Here is an 18,340-nt window from a genome sequence, read left to right on the forward strand (position 1 = left end):
CAAACGACACTTCTTTAACAGACAAATAATTTTCCTTTGATCCGTTTTATTTTTGATCGCTCGTTACAAAATTAGAACGGTGTAGGAAATATTCAAAGAGACGTTTGAAAAGGTGGAATTTCCATAGAAAAAAAAAATAGATGTATGTGTGATGAATTCGAAAAATATTTTTATGTAACAAGAGTTTATTATTAACCGAGGTGATGATGCAAAAATCAAAACGGAATGGCGTCTAGAAAAACACGATTTGTCAAGAAACAACTACGACCATTTAATTTCCCAAAGCAAAACGCAATTTCGGTGGAGAACACGTCGCATTTTGTTTTTAGACAAATCAAAGGTCTGTTTACGTGGTGAAAAGACGATCTGTCAGAGGGAATATTGCTTCTGGTGAGGCAAACACAATTAAAAACATCTCCTGCGAAAAATCCGACGACCTTCCTCCAATAATTCTGTATTGTGAACAAAAAGGAATTTTTACGAGCAAAAGAGAAAAACCGAACGGAATCTCGCCAACAAATATGCGGACACCGTTAAATTACAAAAAAAAAATGACATCGTTTACCATTAACCGGAAATATGGATCATGATAGATTGATCACAGTGGAACGTTGTTGAAAGTATTAGCTAACCATCAAATGTGTAAAAAATTGTTTTGGTATATTTAAAATATGGAGCTGCAACACTCGACCTGATCACCTGCCGTTAAATAAAAAAGCCAACGACTCGAAGATAAATATTATTAGGTTAGTGTACCTATAACGTTCGATTTTATTGCCGCCGAAACTAATAACAATTTTTACGCAAGTACTAAATTCGAAATGGTGCTTGGAAAAAATACGAAACTTAAAAACAATAGTGTGTAGTACGATAGTAGTTTGATTGATAGGCCGGCAGCGATTATTTATGGTTTTGACACGACTAGTACTATCGTTAAAGTGTAACAACCATTAAATTAAACTACATGGTGTTAACCATTAAACTTTGACTCGCTAATCCACATGTTACTTAATTTCGTCATGTCTTTACGACATCGCTCAAATCGTCGAGCTGAGCAAATAAAACTGAACCCGACGAACGAACACCTGAAAAGTACGAACACCCCAACCCTCGCACTGTTTATTGAAAGAACTGTTGTTTGTAGATTAAGGCCAATTTTGGACGCCATATTAAAAAGATGATGTTCGTCTTCAAATTAGGCGCAGAGCACAATAAGTATTTGTCCAACATTCATCGGAGATTTTTTTTTTTTCATTTATTGACGTCGAAAAGTGTTTCTCATTATGTTTCAGACGACAAACACATCAGGATTTTGCGTATTTACACAATAACAAAATACATTTCTGAATTCGTTTCGACGCGAAAAGACGTATTTGTCACTTGCAAAGACAGTGATGAATGGTGTCAATTACTTTGGTTTTTTCTAATTTCACGTTTATGTTTTGTTACAATTTAGGTTAAGTTGAAGAAGAAGAAGAAGAACTTTATTATTATTGTCTCGATACAATATACTTTTTACAATATTTAGTTACCATTATTCATCTACAACTATGCTCTAAAATTGCATGTATCTGGATAATTGTCTTTTAAACTCACCTACATTGCCTAAAATTTTCAAAGTTACTTTTCAAGTTACTTAAGAGGTTAAATAGAGTGGCAATTGCGCTAGTCCTCGCCTATTAAGTAGATATTTAAAAGATAAAAAATCTCAGTCGGAATAGAGAATTTATGACCAAAACGCTGCAGACCCATTTTTAAAACGAACGGTGTTTATTTTCATATACCTCGACAACAACAATAAAATGTTTATCTCAAGTTTTACTTTAATCTGTACGAAAGTAAACAGTTACACTTTCCTCCTTTGACACGTAGCAAATACTTTTGCGAGTCCTTTTGTATTCAAGACAATCGAATATTTTCTAATTTTGTTAAGACAACAAAGAGACGAGTATTTTGAACATATCTACAATTTGGAGCCCAATCTTTGAAATTCGCCACCTCAACAGCTAAACAAACAAATATGTAGGTATATGTAACATTTTTAAATCTGTTTTTGTCCACACAAACCCAAGTATTTTCTCAACAGGAACGGTAACTTATCAAAACGATTTGCAACTTGTCTCCAAGTTTAGAATAAATAGATTTCACTTTCTTTGTCACAAGTTTAAATTTTATTTTACCAATCTTTTATGAGAGAAAACAGTTACATTTTCCTCCTTTGAAGTATACCAAACATTTTATTGCCATTTGAAACTAAAGGTTCTCGTATATAAACAGAATATCCTTTTATGCTTTTGCAACCATTCCCTTTCAAACTACATACAACTAATTATGATTCAGACGACAAAGAGATTATTCGAACATAGGTATACACAATTTTCGAATCAAAGAAATTTCGAAATTCGCTCAACATGAAACAGAAATGTATGGAATTTGTTACAGAACTGGTTTTTACATCCGTACGACGAAAAATTTTTTCGGATTTTTTACAGGTACACCAAAATTACGATAACAACCACCATTTTTGGAGCGAACAGATTTTATTTTCGCTCTATTCGTTATTTTTCTTCCTAGAGACGTCAAGTTTCGCAAAAAATACTTCTTCCAAATTATCGTACTACGTGTTATACGAGTATATCGGGTGTTCATTTAAATTTATCCTCCAAGTAGGCGTTGAAGACTCGATTGTGATCGCACCACGGATTACAAATCACGGAACAGCTGTTTAAATCTAACCTCACTTTTTGCGTTGTTTTGTGTTTTTAGTGTGCAGAGACTGACGAGTGGTGCGTTCACAATCGACTCTTCAACACCAACTTTAAAGATAAATTTAAATGAACACACGATAGAAAAACAAAAACAAAATACCTGAGCTAGAAAGTATCCTAATCTCAAAAGCACTCTACTCTCTTAATAGTCGTATAAAACAACTGTTCAAAATTTATAATAAGTAACTTGTTTAATTTATCTTTTTTTACCAAAAAGCAGCAACACTTGGAAAGTGTTTACTAAATAGAAAGCTTGTAAAATGACTTTTCGGCCTCCCAATCTGGGAAATATAGCGTTACCTTACACTTTAGGTCAAGGGAGGTGCGATTTCCCGTACAATGTCAAAAATTTCTAGTGGAATGTGGGAAAAAATCTAGTGGAGTACGGGAAAAATGTGCGGACACCGTTGATTTATTCTTTTCACAGTTACTTTAAAATTAAAGTGTCCATACGTTACTTTAATTTAGTGTAAAAAAACACATTTCCCTGTATAATTTTTCCGATAAATGTGTTTGTTTAATTTATATCGATCGAAAAAGAAAATAATCGTAACAGGGAAAATACAACCTATTGGGTTGGCAGCTGTATATGTCAAAAAGTTTGACAATTGTCAGGTATTTCATAAATATCTGCAAAATTGCACAATAAAACTAAACCACAGAAGTTGATATATGGGTTTTGTGTACCTACTTTATCCAGTACTAGCTGTTAGTGCTAAAGTGCAACTGGAAAATAAAAACATTCTAACCCCAAAATCTTGTATTCACCTGAAGAAAGATGATTCGTTTTCACCAGGAATTAGTGGTTAAGTACAAGACATTTTAATAATTTGCAAAATTAACATAATTTATTTTGTAAAATTACAGTTGTAAACATTATTGTTACAATTCTCCACTTTAGAGAACAATGCAGAAACAATTTGGTAACTGTCAGCTTTATTACTTCTGGGTTGAATGTCAATATGTTGTACTGGTGCTTCTCTTACGGTACTGATGATGGAATTCTCAATGTTGGATGGTTACATTGGAAGCAACTGCTAAAAATTCAAGTAGATTAAAGCAATGTATTGAAGTGTGTGACACAACTCAGCATTGTTTGAGCTGTAGCTGCAACACAGTACATTTTGTTTTTGATGTTGAAGGAAGGCCATCAGTCATCACGAATCATTTTAGGAACTTTAATCTTGTGTCCATAGGGCAATCAAGGTTCAAATATTTGTCAATTTTATTTGAAATTGTTTTAATTGTATTAATACCAATTTAACCTGACTTCCATATATTTCTTCACAGTTTCAACCCAGTTTGGATTGGTAATGGCAAATGATCTACAAATATTGGTTTTTGTGTCAGTTATCAATATAATATCTTCTCTTGACATTTTCCATTTTCAGAGTATATAACTCCTTTCGGAGACAGGCACCACAAACACCTATTAATAAAACTGTCTGTAATAAAATATGGTTTATTAAAAATTTGTGAATTAAAGAATAGTTATTACATACTTTCGTGAGAAAAAATTGTCCTATGTAACGTTGTTTCGATTTTTGTGGTAATAATTCAGAATTTAGTCCTGCCACTAGTTGTACTGCCTCTGGTGTCACATTTAACTCACTCTATATTATATACTAGACATTTTTTTCACTCGATTAATACACCAAAATCAAATTTTGAAGCACGACCGTGAAAATTTAGCCGGCAAATAATTTGTTAGGAAAAAAACAAATGAGCGGTCACGGTCGTCAAGGAATTGATTCCACAGCATTCGATTCTTTATTGACGATGTCAAATTCTACAATAAAATTAGTCTTGATTTATAAAAGATTTAACATTTTGGTCAGCCGAAAAGTCTAATACAAATGTCGTACGGGACGTATTTTCCGGCCCTCCAACTAATCAGGCACTCGGCTGCGCCATCGTGCCCGAAACCAGTTGTCGTGCCGGAAAATTCACATCCCGTACTCTAATGTAAATAACTATTATTTTCGTAAGGTAATTGCTAACAAGTTGTATTCTCCTCCAGATTACAACTACATAATTAGGTATATTTCAGCCAAGATCTACAAATTTTAAATCAAATAAGTTTCTAAATTCGTCTCAACGTTCAGTGAAACTAATCGAGATCTTGTTGACAACAGAGCTCTTTAATCTGTTTTTTCTTGCCAAGAAACCAAAATGTTCTCCATTTTTATATACAACACTTGAGTTTCTCATCACATTTTAGTAACAAAAATATGCTTGATTGGTCTTAAAAATGCATTCGTCTTTCACAATCACCCGGTTTCACACTAGTTTAAATTGTGACATCAACGTATTACATTTTTTCCAAATGCGTAAGTTAGAAAATATTATATATAATTTTAAAAGGTCTTTTACCAATTAATAATAATAAAAGTTAATTATAATTATTGTTTTAGACAAGCAGACTAGTATTTAGAAAACATCCATAATTTCAAATACATTTCTACATTCATTTTAAGATGAAATACGACCGAACAAAACTATACTCTGTATTTTTTTAATAAAAACATTTCGAAAATGCTCCTACGGAACATAAACCTTCTGCAACTTTCTCCATTACAACAAGAAGATTTTAGTTTCACAAAGTTTATTAGTAACAATACGATATTTAGTTAAGCTCACATGCTTTTTTTAATTTGTTATTAGATTTAAATACAACATCCTTTTACTATCACACACCTACAAGTGATAACCAATTAATATTAAAATATATACAATTTTAGAGTCAAATAAATTTCTACATTCGTTTCAGTACGAACCAGATCTATTCGAAATTTTGTTAACAATGTAACTACTCTTTAATATGTTTTTCCTCGCTAAGAAAACGAAATGTTCAGCGTTTACGAAACTAGAAAACTCATGACGAAAACAAATTGTTTGTTATACCCATTTTTAGAATGTACAATTTATCACCAATAAAAAGACATTTACTTCCACTTTCAATTTTACTTTATTTTAATCTTTATAAAAAATTAAATCCACATTCCTCTCAAAAAAGGGGCATGGCATCAAGGTCGGATTTACTTATTCATTACGAATATTTCTATCATGTAATGATTATTTCTTTGAAAGGACTGTTTTTATATTGTCACTTATCTTGCTACACACCCACATAGGAAACTGTTCATCACGGATTACAGACAGTACTGAAATCAAGTGGGAAAGCTGTGAAATATTGAAGTTACAACAACAGAACATGTTTCTCCGGGCAGCCACCCATCCAAATGTTGAACCGCGCCTGACGTTGCTTAACTTCACCAATCCCATGATGATACTGCTTTTATAGTAGTACATGACGGACAGTTCCACAAAGTAATAACGTGAAAATTGATAATTATGAGAAGTAAGGACAATCCCCAAATCCCAGTCTAGCTTGACCACTGACCATCCACCACGCTTCAGCTATTACTTAAATAATATTTATTGTTACTGTCGAACTGCCACGAGCATTGTTTCAAAATTTTGCTTCGTTCCTAATACAGGTAAAATCTGTGAAACAACGAACATTCTAATGCAGAAATAGACGCAGACGTTTGAATAACACATTAGCCTAATTGGTTTGGTCTTGCAAAAACGATGTACACTTTGAAACTTGGCGTACGAGATATTCTAGAGCGGATAGAGCAAGTGGCATCCCTTCAGGTAGCACAACCGCAAGAAATCACATTATAACACGAGGTGGTTTCGATGCTGCCAACACTAATTTGAAATCACCAAAAGTAAAACCCAGTATTTTGCGCACTTTCTTATACAAAAATAAAACAAGAAGCAGATCCTAATAATCTCCCAATTTCTGAGGAGTCCTGAAGTAAATAGTCAAACATCATAAGTCATCCGTCAGTGCGTCATACTGTCCTTAACGAGTCCTGGACAATTTGACAGTAAAGTTCGGCTAAAGATATTTTGGGTTTATGATTTTGCCTTTTAATGTACCGGGTGAGTGAAGTTTTACCGCCCGCACGATTAACTCTATTAAAAAATTAGTAAAAATTACGAAACTTTAGGGTTACATTCCCTTGACATAAGACTTCAAATGTGTGTAATCAATTTTCCTTTAGTCATAAAATTTAAAAAATTATTTTTTGTTCGACACTGTCAGAATTTGAGAATTTTCTCCTATGTGAACGGATTTTGATAAATGTCACAACTTGTCAAAACGAAACGTCAACCTAATTTTAAAGGTTTTAAGTGATTTGGAGCCTTTAAGGGGCTCGTCGAGCAAAAAAACGTTGTATTCAACTCGTTCGTGTGTAAATTGGGCCTTTTTTGGCACTCGTGGGCCTTTAAAACTCTCGTTTCACTCGCGTTTTAAAATGCCCCATTCGTGCCAAAAAAGGCCCAATTTACACACAAACTCGTCAAATAAACTACTATTTTCGTACTCGCTCATAATTCACAATTAATTCAAAGAACACAATTTATGAAATTCGCATCAAAAGATAATTATTCGTTTTTGAATTATTCCAATTTTAACATTAAGAGCGAAAAATGACCAAGATTTACAACTGCAGTGTCATAAATAAATATCTCATTGTTGGGAAACATCTATTGACTACTTTTCTAGTAATTCTTAAGTCCCTAAAGGGTACCATAAACAACCTACGTCAACTTCTTTTGTGGAACTGACCGCCCAATTTAATAATAAATCATAGCTAAATTTTGCATTTTAATATCAAATTCCATTTATTTCAAAAACCAGTGATGTTTTCATGATTTCAATGACACCAAATTTTTCCTAAATGTTTGAAAGGACTCTCATTGAAAAATTATGTAAATTAATGTAGCAGTTATTGAATTAAAACAAAATCTTTACCTGTTTTATTAAAAATTTTGAAATTTTTACAGACTGTTCTAGAGTGATACACAATCATTCCCGAAATTTTTGAGAATTTTAAATTGATTAGAAGTGGATGTTTTCGCTCGGGCGGTAAAACTTCACTCACCGGGTACTTTACAGTGATCCGGCCATAAAAGTAAGTAAGACCTAATGACCGGCACAGCTGCACAATGGCAGAACGGCTTGGGTTGCATTTGGTACATTTTTCAAACAAACAGATTTATGGCACGCTGCGGTGAACGAACCCTCATAGCCAATGGTAAAAGTTAACAGGGGATTAGAGTCATAAACGCAAAATATCGTTGGGCAGACTCTATCAATAAATATTATTTAAGTTAGAGCAGCCTGGTGGATAACCAATGGTCAAGCTGGACTGGGATTTGGAGTTGTCATTGGTTCACATAATTATTTATTTACTCGTCTGAACCCTCCACCACCCGGCGGCACGGCAATTTTGCCGGAGTACATACACTATTACGGATATTACTATCAAGTAATATTATTATTTGGCTCAGTTCAGCCTGAATGCCGGTTATTGATGCTAAAGATTTTCTACGATCATTTTTGCAAGCATTCACTGTCTTCTATTTCAACCCCTGATTCATGCAAAAAACCCAAACCTAAGGTTGTTTTGGTCACATGGTTTCACCTTTTGTAACGAACGCACTGGTAATATGTACGTTGAAGCATCACATCATTACTTGTAACACATTCGACAGGAATTCCCAACGGGATCAGTGACGACCCTCCGAGGGTCGATCCTATCCCGAAGGGGTCAATACTTAACAAGGGGTCGATTGAGGGTTAATGGTCGATGATCTGATGTGATCTACTTTTAAAATTTTGCGATAATTCAGCACTTTCATGGCGAAGGTTTTTAAAAATCCGTTGTAACATAATACCACAGAGAGAATTCTCACGGAAGGGAGTCTACAAAGAAAAAGCTCGACTCACAATAGATCTCAACCCCTGCATTGAAAATTTGGTATTTGGCAAAATGATGAGATTTAACAAATTGGAAATCGTTTTGTCCGGTGAAATGTACAATATTCTGTTTCACAACGCAGAATTTTTTTTTTAGTAAATTCAAAGGTTTATTTGTTGTACAGATCGATTTGTGATTTTTAGAGTCTGGGATGGCAGTGTCAAAAGAAAAGCAAAACTAATAAACTTTCGCGTTGGTGTTAATTTGAGGTAACGACATATTGATGTTCGATTGGCAATTTTAAACCACTTAAGAGCAATTAAGGACTTTACTAAATAAATAAATAATAATCGAATCGCGAGATAATTAATGATTATTCAATTCGATTTATTTTTGTTGGAATTCTATTTGGAAAAAAGTGGAAACGATCGTATCGATGATGTGTGCGGTTGATTCATGGTTACACTTCCTGTGGTCAAACAGAAAGATTCATTCATGAAATCGTCATGGAGCGTCGGTATCGTCGATAATTCGGTCGGAATTAAATTTGAACGTTGGGAGGGTTGAAGGTGGAGCAGTGGTATAGTAAAAAAGGGGTTGAAGAATCGATCGAGGTATCGATGAATCAATTCGGGGATGCGGGGGAGTGGACGCGGCGTGCGGAAGTGGTTGAATGTCGATAAATATTGAATTTCGGCACGGTACGAATAGCGAATAAAAATCGTGTTTACAGTATGCGATAAGAGATCATTGAGAGATTAGGTCGGTAGTAGTCTATCCGTATCACGCAGCTCCATTGAAATAAATCATTGTATAGGTGTTTGCGATCGTTCGTCAAGGTCGTTAAGTATACTAAGGGACAAAAAGCAGGACGAATTGATCTAGCATCGAAAGACAAGTCAAAATTCACATAAATGAGTGCAATGAAGCACGTGGTCTCGCCACGCCCCAAACCGTACTATACGTTACTCCATAGTGGGGAGGCGAATGTTATGACGGCGATCCGAATCAATACCCCGCAACAACATTGCAGACGCCACCCAAGAAAACACGAGAAACATCATTTCCGCACAAAAATGTCGCCAGTCAAAATAAACACCGATCACCGAATCGACCAATCGATGAATCATTCATGGGAAAAAACGCCGCACACATGCCCCAAAAGGGGACGCCAACACCGACGGTTCACCGAAAAATAACATCTCATCGAATAAAAACCACTCCGGATTTAGGTTTATTGACATCTGCGTCTGTTTGTTCCCAGAAAAATGCGTTGCCGCTCGGGAGGAACCTCCAAGGAGGAGAATTGGCGAAAACATTGCGTTGCCGGTGTTATTATTTATAAAGTGTTATTTACGTAAACAAGTGTTATCAAACGGAGCAAGAAACTAGCCAGGCTAGGTGAACCCGCTCCGGTTAATTGCGCCCGTAATTAAAGTAACTAGAAATATTTACCTTGGGAAATGGTACCATCTTAGGGTAGATTTATCGAAACATAACCACAAACGCACTGACAACGCCAGCCGAACTCGTTTAACTCCACTATCCGAACAATTAGAGACGAAAGACCATATTATTGCACAACAAATCCACTAAACAACGTCGTATACACTTTATCCACCACGCTTACTGGAGTTACATACAACTTTACTAATATTTGTTTGGCGATTGCGTTGTGCGGTGTTGCCGCTCCGTCAGCAATGGCCGGACCTTTCGCTGCCAAAAAATTCGCTCTCATTCATAAGTCCTCCTCCCGACGACGGAACTGTCAATCAAACACCGATGCTTTTCCTCCAAACGGGCTTATTTTTCTCCACGACGGGCTCATCGGCACAAATGCGATACATAGGCAACGTGGGAATACGAACGGGTATTTTCACCTCCACCCAACAATGCCTTAAGTTCTGCGCATGCATTTACGCGCTACAAACCGCACAGACAGAGATCGTAGCAATAGCGATTGATGAGAGAAAGTAAGAAAATATGAATCGGAATGATCAAACAATGCTCCATCTTTCGGCAAGCGCAACAACAAAATGCCGACGAAAAAATTCAGAGAACTGTCAGCTGTCAGAGGCGACATTTCGGACGTAATTCTCACGCGCACGCTGGACTGTACGTACGTAAACACTATCGACACGTGCTCATGACGATTTTATTTTTCTTAAATCATGCATCAATGGAAACACATGATGTAATTCCTCTCAGATACGCTACTGTTATTGATTCAATACTATTTCCATTATCACTTATCGCTCTCGCTAAAAACTACATTTTTTTTTTACTAGCGATAGGCAGCACTTACAACACGGAAGCAAAGCGAACAATCCCCTTGATAACATTTTTTACAAATTCTCTATCAGTATATGCTTAGATTTAAGTTGGCAAATTTTTTTTATTTTACAGATACTCTTGGAATTCACTTAAAATTATATTTTTTACCTTTCCGATATCTCAACAGCTTATCATTCTGCTAATGTAGTAACAAAACTGATAAAGTTGACCTCGGATTAAATTTTTATAAAAAATAAACATTTTTATAACAGATTTGGATCACGCGACAGCTCTTACGATATTATACAGGGTCGTATTTATAAATGTTGATTGACAATTTGTCTTAAAAAGACCCAATACGTTTAAGAAATACCTTTCTTTAAATGAGAAACAAGAATGGCAACACCGAATTAATTTCTTTAAATGGCAACATAACTCGATGCCACCAGACAGTTTTATTATTTTGTAATGTTTATGCTCCTGCTGCGTTATGCTTCGACTAGCAGACTAGACAAATTAGAAAAACAATTTGTACGAGAATCATCATTGATTATTATCACTGTCAACAGTGTCTTAAATGGCAACACGAGTGATATTTGCGCAAATATTGTAATCTTTCTTCTTCCTGAATAATGTTGTACTCGTGTTTTTCACTGTATTTAAATTTGTATTTATTTACACATACATAGGTACTAATAAATCCATTTTTATTTCGTTACAAGGCAGTGACGTTGTTCAAAAAAAGTCGATAGTATACTTATTATTTTTGCTATTAAAATTATCACTGCACCCTTCTTTACAGTGATTTTAATCGTCTTTGAAGTACATATTTCTTGCGAAATACTAAAATAAAGATATATAAAATATTTACGTTTTTTATCAATATTAATAAATCTTAACCATATTTTCTATTACGCTTAATTGACTCTAATTTAGACGAGCATAAAAACAAGATGAAATAATCTGAATATTTGATGAAAAAAGTTATTTTGATCAGTAGGTAGAGAAGAGCAACGCGGAGGCGGAAAATATGTGGGAAGCGCAATTATTCGAATTTGCAAAAAATTTTAATTTCTGGTAAAACAACATTAAACAATTTAATTTTTTAACTAAAAAATTATTAATTATCGTTGAAATAATAACTAATTTCGCGCAGTAGCGACTCGTGTGGAGCACATATTGTAGTTTCCTCCCATTGAAGGTTATGAGAATTTTTTTTAAATTCATCATGAAAAATATCAGTACCCATTCATCCACATGACTGAAATATAACCATTAATAGTGAGAACAAAATGTTGTTTAACAAATTCTCGTTTAAAAAAATAAGGAGATTTTAATTTATTTGATCGAAATAGTCGTAAGGATAAATAAATCCGGCCTCGATGCCGTACCCCTAATGTTTAAAATACACTTTATTGCTCAACAGAATATTCCATAGAAGATCTTAAAGAAATAAAAATAAAGGAAGTACAACGCAAGTTAACAACAAATGAACTAATTAAAATAAAACTGACAGTAAAATGAAAACAATTATATATGTATGTATGTATTAGTACAAAAGTCAACAAAACTAGTAATAATAAGCAAAGAAATCAACATATTTTTTAACTTACAAAAAAGACCCACAGGACATATTGTCCTTCCACACACCCTGGGCAACCTAGTATTCAGGCCGAAGATCTGGCGTAAACACTAGACAACCACACTTGCCACGAAACGCGCTTATCCACTATTAAAAATAAAAACAGTAAATTAAATTGATCTTGTCGTCTTGTCTCTCGTACTTCGTCGATCGGTGTGATGATGCGAGCGTCGATGCCGCCGTTGACGACGGCGTCGTGGTTGGCCTCACTGTTGACGCTTGCGAGGGTGGCGATTGGTCTCTTGTCACGATGATCTGAGACGTCAACGGCAGATTTTTCATTGATTTTTCATCTTTTCTTTATTGTGTTTTAACTCCGTTTTAGGTAAAAGTGACGTATCCAACAGGGGAAAAGGAATCGTCGCCACGTTCGAGGGGCCCCTTCGACTGCATCCTTCTCGGGAGTTAACTGCTACGTATCATCCCCCGCGTGAAATGCAACGCGTGGTGGTACAATCTTCATGTTCATTGTCTTTCGTGTAAAGGTTTTTTTATTTGTTGGCGTGTTTTAAAATGCTTTCGGGTGACGCGTCTTATTAAGGGTAGAAGAGAATCGTGGCCGGTCACCTTAGGAGAGGCCACATGACCAGTAATCTTCTCGGGTATAACTACGACCTTCCTCCTTCCAACCCAACTACCTACAACGAATGTACAGTAATGTACAGGGTGATTCAAGTTTTACCGCCCGAGCGAAAACACACACTTCTAATCGATTTAAAATTCTCAAAAAATTCAAGAATGATTGTGTAACGCTGTAGAACATTCTGTAAAAATTTCAAATTTTTTAATGAAACGAGTAAGATAACATAATTACATAACATTTTTGATTTACAATGCAAAAATTTCCGATAATAATGCGGAATCTGGAAAAGTGCCCCGAATGCTTGCAGCGTTTCCACGTTGAATGGCAAGGGAAATCCTCTCAAAAAGGAATTTCTTTGATTCTGAATCGCCTGATTCCGCGGTAAGTGGGTTTCCGATGACATTAATGATAGGTATCGATGGTTTCTTTGCACCAAGGGCCTAAGGTTTCAAAGGCTAAACCTTTAAATATGTAGTTTGACGAAATAATTGAACTATATTTGCTATGTTTGTGTTTGCAAGCCATTTCAGCGAGTAAGTATTTCGTTTTAATTCAATAACCACTAGATCAATTTACATAATTTTTCACTGAGTCCTTTCAAACATTTAGGAAAAATTTGATGTCGTTGAAATCATGAAAGCATCACCGGTTTTTTAAATAAATGGAATTCGATATTAAAGTGCAAAATTTAGCTATGATTTATTATTAAATTGGGCGGTCAGTTCCACAAAAGAAGTTGGCGTAGGTTGTTTATGGTACCCTTTAGAGACAAAAGAATTATACACTAGAAAAGTTCTCAACAGATGTTTACCTACAATGAGGTATTTATTTATGACACGTAAATCTTGATCATTTTTCTGTTAATGTTAAAATTGGAATAATTCAAAAACTAATCGTTTTCTTTTGATGTAAATTCATAAATATGTTCTTTGAATTAATTGTGAATTATGAGCATGTACGGGGAAAAAATTTTTTTTGGTCAAGATCAATTTTTTAAATTTTATGGCTCAGAATGAAGTGATACGGGAAAATTGATTGCACACGTTTGAAGCCTTCTATGAAGGGAATGTATCCCTAAAGTTTCGTAATTTTTACTAATTTTTAATAGGGTTAATCGTGCGAGCGGTAAAACTTGAATCACCCGGTACATTAAAAAGCAAAATCATAAACCCAAATTGTCCAGGACGTTACAACTGCACAGGTGTGTGGGTGGTGTGTGTGTATCTGTATTTGTATGTGTATTTATTAATATGCTATAAATGGAAAAATACTTAGAAAAATTTATATGTTTAGGAAAAGTTACAATTTTTTATAAAATTGAAATTGGGTTATCTATAAATAAATTATTATTTAGTGCATCTGGGTTATCTTCTTTTTTTTTGCTATGCAGTCACTAGTTAGTTTATCTCCTGACGCTGGAGTAATCGAAATCCTAGATAGAAGATTTAAAATATCAGAAAGAATGAAAAAATATAAATTGATTTCCAAATTTTATAGATAATTATTAGATTTATGTAAAGCTGGCAAATTAAATGAAAAAGAGGTAAATTCACGAGAAGATTTTTTTAATGATTACTTTTTAATAAAATACAATACATATTACAATCTCATCAAGGATTACATATAATAATTAATTAGAAAATATTTAGCAAATACATATAGTTCAATCATTTCGTCAAACTATGTGTTTAAAGGTTTAGCATTTGAAACCTTAGGCCCTTGGTGCAAAGAAACCATCGATTTCATTAATGTCATCGGAAACCGACTTATCGCGGAATCAAGCGATTCAAAATCAAAGAAATTCCTTTTTGAGAGGATTTCCCTTGCCATTCAACGTGGAAACGCTGCAATCATTCGGGGCACTTTTCCAGGTTCCGCATTATTATCGGAAATTTTTGCATTGTAAATAAAAAATGTTATGTAATTATGTTATTGTTATAAATTAATTAGAATTAGATAATAATCATTATAAATATGTATAAATAAATAACATAACCGATAAAAAAGTGAAATAAAAATTTTATTTGATTATCCAATAAAACAGCCTGTTCCTATGAAATTTACCCTTAAAAACAAAGGTTTTTTTGGTGTCTAAAAGATGTTTCATTAATGACTTTAATTTTATTTATTCGAGATGGATATACAGGGTGTGATTATGTATGGAACCGACACTGTCCTGCTAAAACTCTAAAATTTTAAACAGACTTAGGATTCATTAAAAGCTACTTATCAATTATTTTTGATTTTTTTAAATGGGAACATCGCTTAAATGGGACATCATTAAAAAGCTTATTTTTTTAGAATTAAATGATATATGTAATAGGTTTACTGATTTGTTCAACAGAATATTAGAAAAAAATTGAAACTTACCTAATTAAAATAAAATGATAACACGTAAATCGAGTAGCATTTGCAAATCCGTCATAACTTTGAAGAAAACCAAACCCATGGTAAATAGTAGAGAATGTCGCAATTCGATTATTTCATTTCTCATTGCCGGATGGAAGCAACCACCAATACTTCCGCACCAAATCATTCCGTAGCCGCCCGAAGATGGCATCCCTAGCTATTGCCTGCCGGCTGTGCCGGTCATGAATGAACCACGCGGAATTATACAGGCTATTCATATTTGTGATTTCAGATCGCTCTACAGGATGTATTCGAAGTTGAGGCGTTTCTTTTAACAAGTGATAGTATGCGTTGTTCTAAAGACTTTTTAGCCAAAATCATCTTAATAAAATGTGTACGGCAATGAAGATACACATGATACAATAGTTAATTTTTTTGAAATGATTGAAACCGGTCCTGCTTAAATTTGCGCTGATTTGTGAGAAATTAGAATTGACAAAAAAAATCAAATGAGAATGGACGTAATCAAAAATACTGCCAGAGTTGTCATTTAATTAGTCACAATAGTTTATCATTACGAAAATATCGAGCTCACAGATATGTTGCTATCGAGGTTGCTAATTTATGGACAATGCTATCATTGCTATCAATCAGAATGCAGTTGCGGCGGCCAGAGAGTATGCAGAGCGATTTCCGGAAAGACATCATCTTGGGCCACGTCAATTTATTAATTTAGTATAGAGGAGAAATAGACAGGACCGGACTCAAAATTTTAGAAAACTATAAAAATATACTATCAATTATCTCCGTTAATACAAACATCTTACTGAGAAGATTTAGGCTAAAATTCTTAAGAATAATGTATAGTACCTCGTCTTACAAGGAACGCCTCAACTTCGAAAACACCCTGTATACCAGCCGAAAGTAAAGTTTTCGATAAATCAGATCTGCAAATTTCATAAATTTTTCTCAATTCTTACGGATCATTTTGCCACCGGCGGTAAAAGATGAATCACCCTGTATACCTCTACCTATCACGCGAACAAACATACATGTATCTTCGAAAAGATCCGAATGTTTGTAAAGGACCATTTCGAATTTCGAGGTTTGAGGTCCTGCTGGACATTGTACGGAATTACGCCCCACAAGTCCCCGGAACAAACCAGGTTTATAAATATTAAATAGTATTTTCTAAAATTCCTGAATTTTTGATTGATCGATTGATTGATGCATGAATTTCAATAATGAGTATAGCTCCGAGCTAGCACAGATTTGGATGGAGATTTAAATTACTCAAGTAGCAGTAAAATGGTCGTCGACTGGTCGAGAAACAGTCAATTTTGCCTTAAATTGTAATACATAGTAGATTACATACCGAGGTGGGAAGTGTTTCATTCCTGTCGAGAGCTAAGATAGTTTACCAAGGCGTAGCCAAGGTGAACTAATGCTCGAGACAGGAAGGAAACACCTTCCCACCAAGGTTTGTATACTATTTTATTTGGAATCATTACATTTTTAGCAGGTAAACAATTAATTTGATGCAATTTCATTTCTACCGTTTTTCGACAATTCGTGTACACCACTGGAAAAACGACATAACAGGGCGGAAAGTGGCGTATTACTGACCAAGAGAGGGAAGTAAAGATAAAAAGGAATGGTTAACTTTCCGCCCTCGTATAAGGTTAGGAATGTGCATATTACAATACGATTCCGAATAAATCATTTTACAATAGGAGAGAAAACCGTCTTATAACTAGGTACCATAAATAACATAGCAAATAGGATTATTTACATGATGTTTGTCCTTCCTTGAGTCGAAACTGCACAACAAAGGGGCAGTCGAATTAGCGGGTACAATGGAATTATTTATGGTAGTTATAAGACGGTTTTCTCTCCTAGGACTATTGTAAAATGATTTACAATTTAAGTGAAAATTGACTATTTCTCGACGACCACTTTACTTTCAGTCGGAATTACAGCTCTGAGCTCAGTCTCCTATACTTGGGCCAACCAACAGATATAGTAATAAAACCGCCCCCTAGTGCCCGCGTATTTTAAATAGCAGCTTCCAATTGGCTTATTCAAAACGTGCGCAGATTTTCGAAAGCTTGATGTACATCCACAAAAATTACTTGACGGCATCCGTCATCTCATTCGTTTTAACCTCGCTCCGGGAGTTTGACCACGTGTTTATGTTTGTTTGTTTTCCTTGGCATATTTCGATTTGTATTACAAAATAGTTTTTTTTTCAAGACTTTTGTTTCTCTATTTGTTAGAAAGTGGTACGCTTCATTGTGAAACAGGCTTCGGCGTATATCGTTCTACGCAACTAGGCCACATCATCCTCTTTTTTTTATTACTATATCTGTTGGTTGGTCCAAGTATAGTCAGCATTACATTATATACAGTGTGGAAACCACTTATGGAATAAATTCAGTAATTTCAAAACTAATGACATTTGTCAAAAACGCTGAAACAGGTCGATTTTTTTGATTTCAGAGCGAATTCTCTGTCATAAATCTTCTAAATTGTTTGGTCTATTATAGTAAACCTTCGATTTTAAATAACCACATAGAAAAAAAAATAAGTACATTAAAAATTAAATTACATTTTTGAAATAAAATTTGTTATTTTCTCAAAAAAATTGTTATGTAAGGTACCAATTTTTTTCAGTCATCGTTTAGGTAGTAGGAAGATCTATCAGAAAGGGAAGAAAAAAGTGGGGGTTGTCATTTAAAAAAATTGGTGATGACGTCATAGCTCAAAAATGGATGACGTCATGAACAAGTGAAGTAACTTAAAATAAGCATTATTAAAAACAAAAATTGACCTGTTTCAGCGTTTTCGGCAAATATCATCAGTTTTGAAATTACATACTGAATTTATTCCATAAGTAATTTCCACACTGTATAAGTTTTTTTAGAGTGCTTGTTCTTGTTAATTA

The 18,340-nt window shown here is 34.4% G+C and overlaps 1 protein-coding gene and 2 long non-coding RNA genes across 4 annotated transcripts in view; 1 reads left to right on the forward strand and 2 right to left on the reverse strand.

Moving 5' to 3' along the window:
• The window catches only part of LOC138140265 (insulin-like receptor), a 35,920-nt gene extending 25,484 nt beyond the window's left edge, over positions 1-10,436 (reverse strand). The window contains exon 1 of one of the 2 annotated variants that reach the window (XM_069061149.1): positions 10,004-10,436. The gene's annotated coding sequence lies outside the window, so the exon portion shown is untranslated. The remainder of the gene's footprint in view (positions 1-10,003) is intronic. The other variant, XM_069061151.1, reaches the window with a different exon arrangement.
• On the forward strand, positions 3,040-4,491 carry LOC138140271 (uncharacterized). The gene is made up of 2 exons (XR_011162462.1): positions 3,040-3,573; positions 3,636-4,491. It is a non-coding gene; the product is annotated as an uncharacterized lncRNA (long non-coding RNA).
• A 1,780-nt stretch (positions 10,437-12,216) lies between the features above and the next one.
• LOC138140448 (uncharacterized) lies at positions 12,217-15,632 on the reverse strand. Its single transcript, XR_011162498.1, has 2 exons — positions 15,418-15,632; positions 12,217-13,102 (listed from the first exon to the last, which is right to left on the reverse strand). It is a non-coding gene; the product is annotated as an uncharacterized lncRNA (long non-coding RNA).
• Positions 15,633-18,340: the final 2,708 nt, after the last annotated feature.

This window comes from Tenebrio molitor, chromosome X, assembly GCF_963966145.1.
Source record: "Tenebrio molitor chromosome X, icTenMoli1.1, whole genome shotgun sequence".
Taxonomy (NCBI): Eukaryota; Metazoa; Arthropoda; class Insecta; order Coleoptera; family Tenebrionidae; genus Tenebrio; species Tenebrio molitor.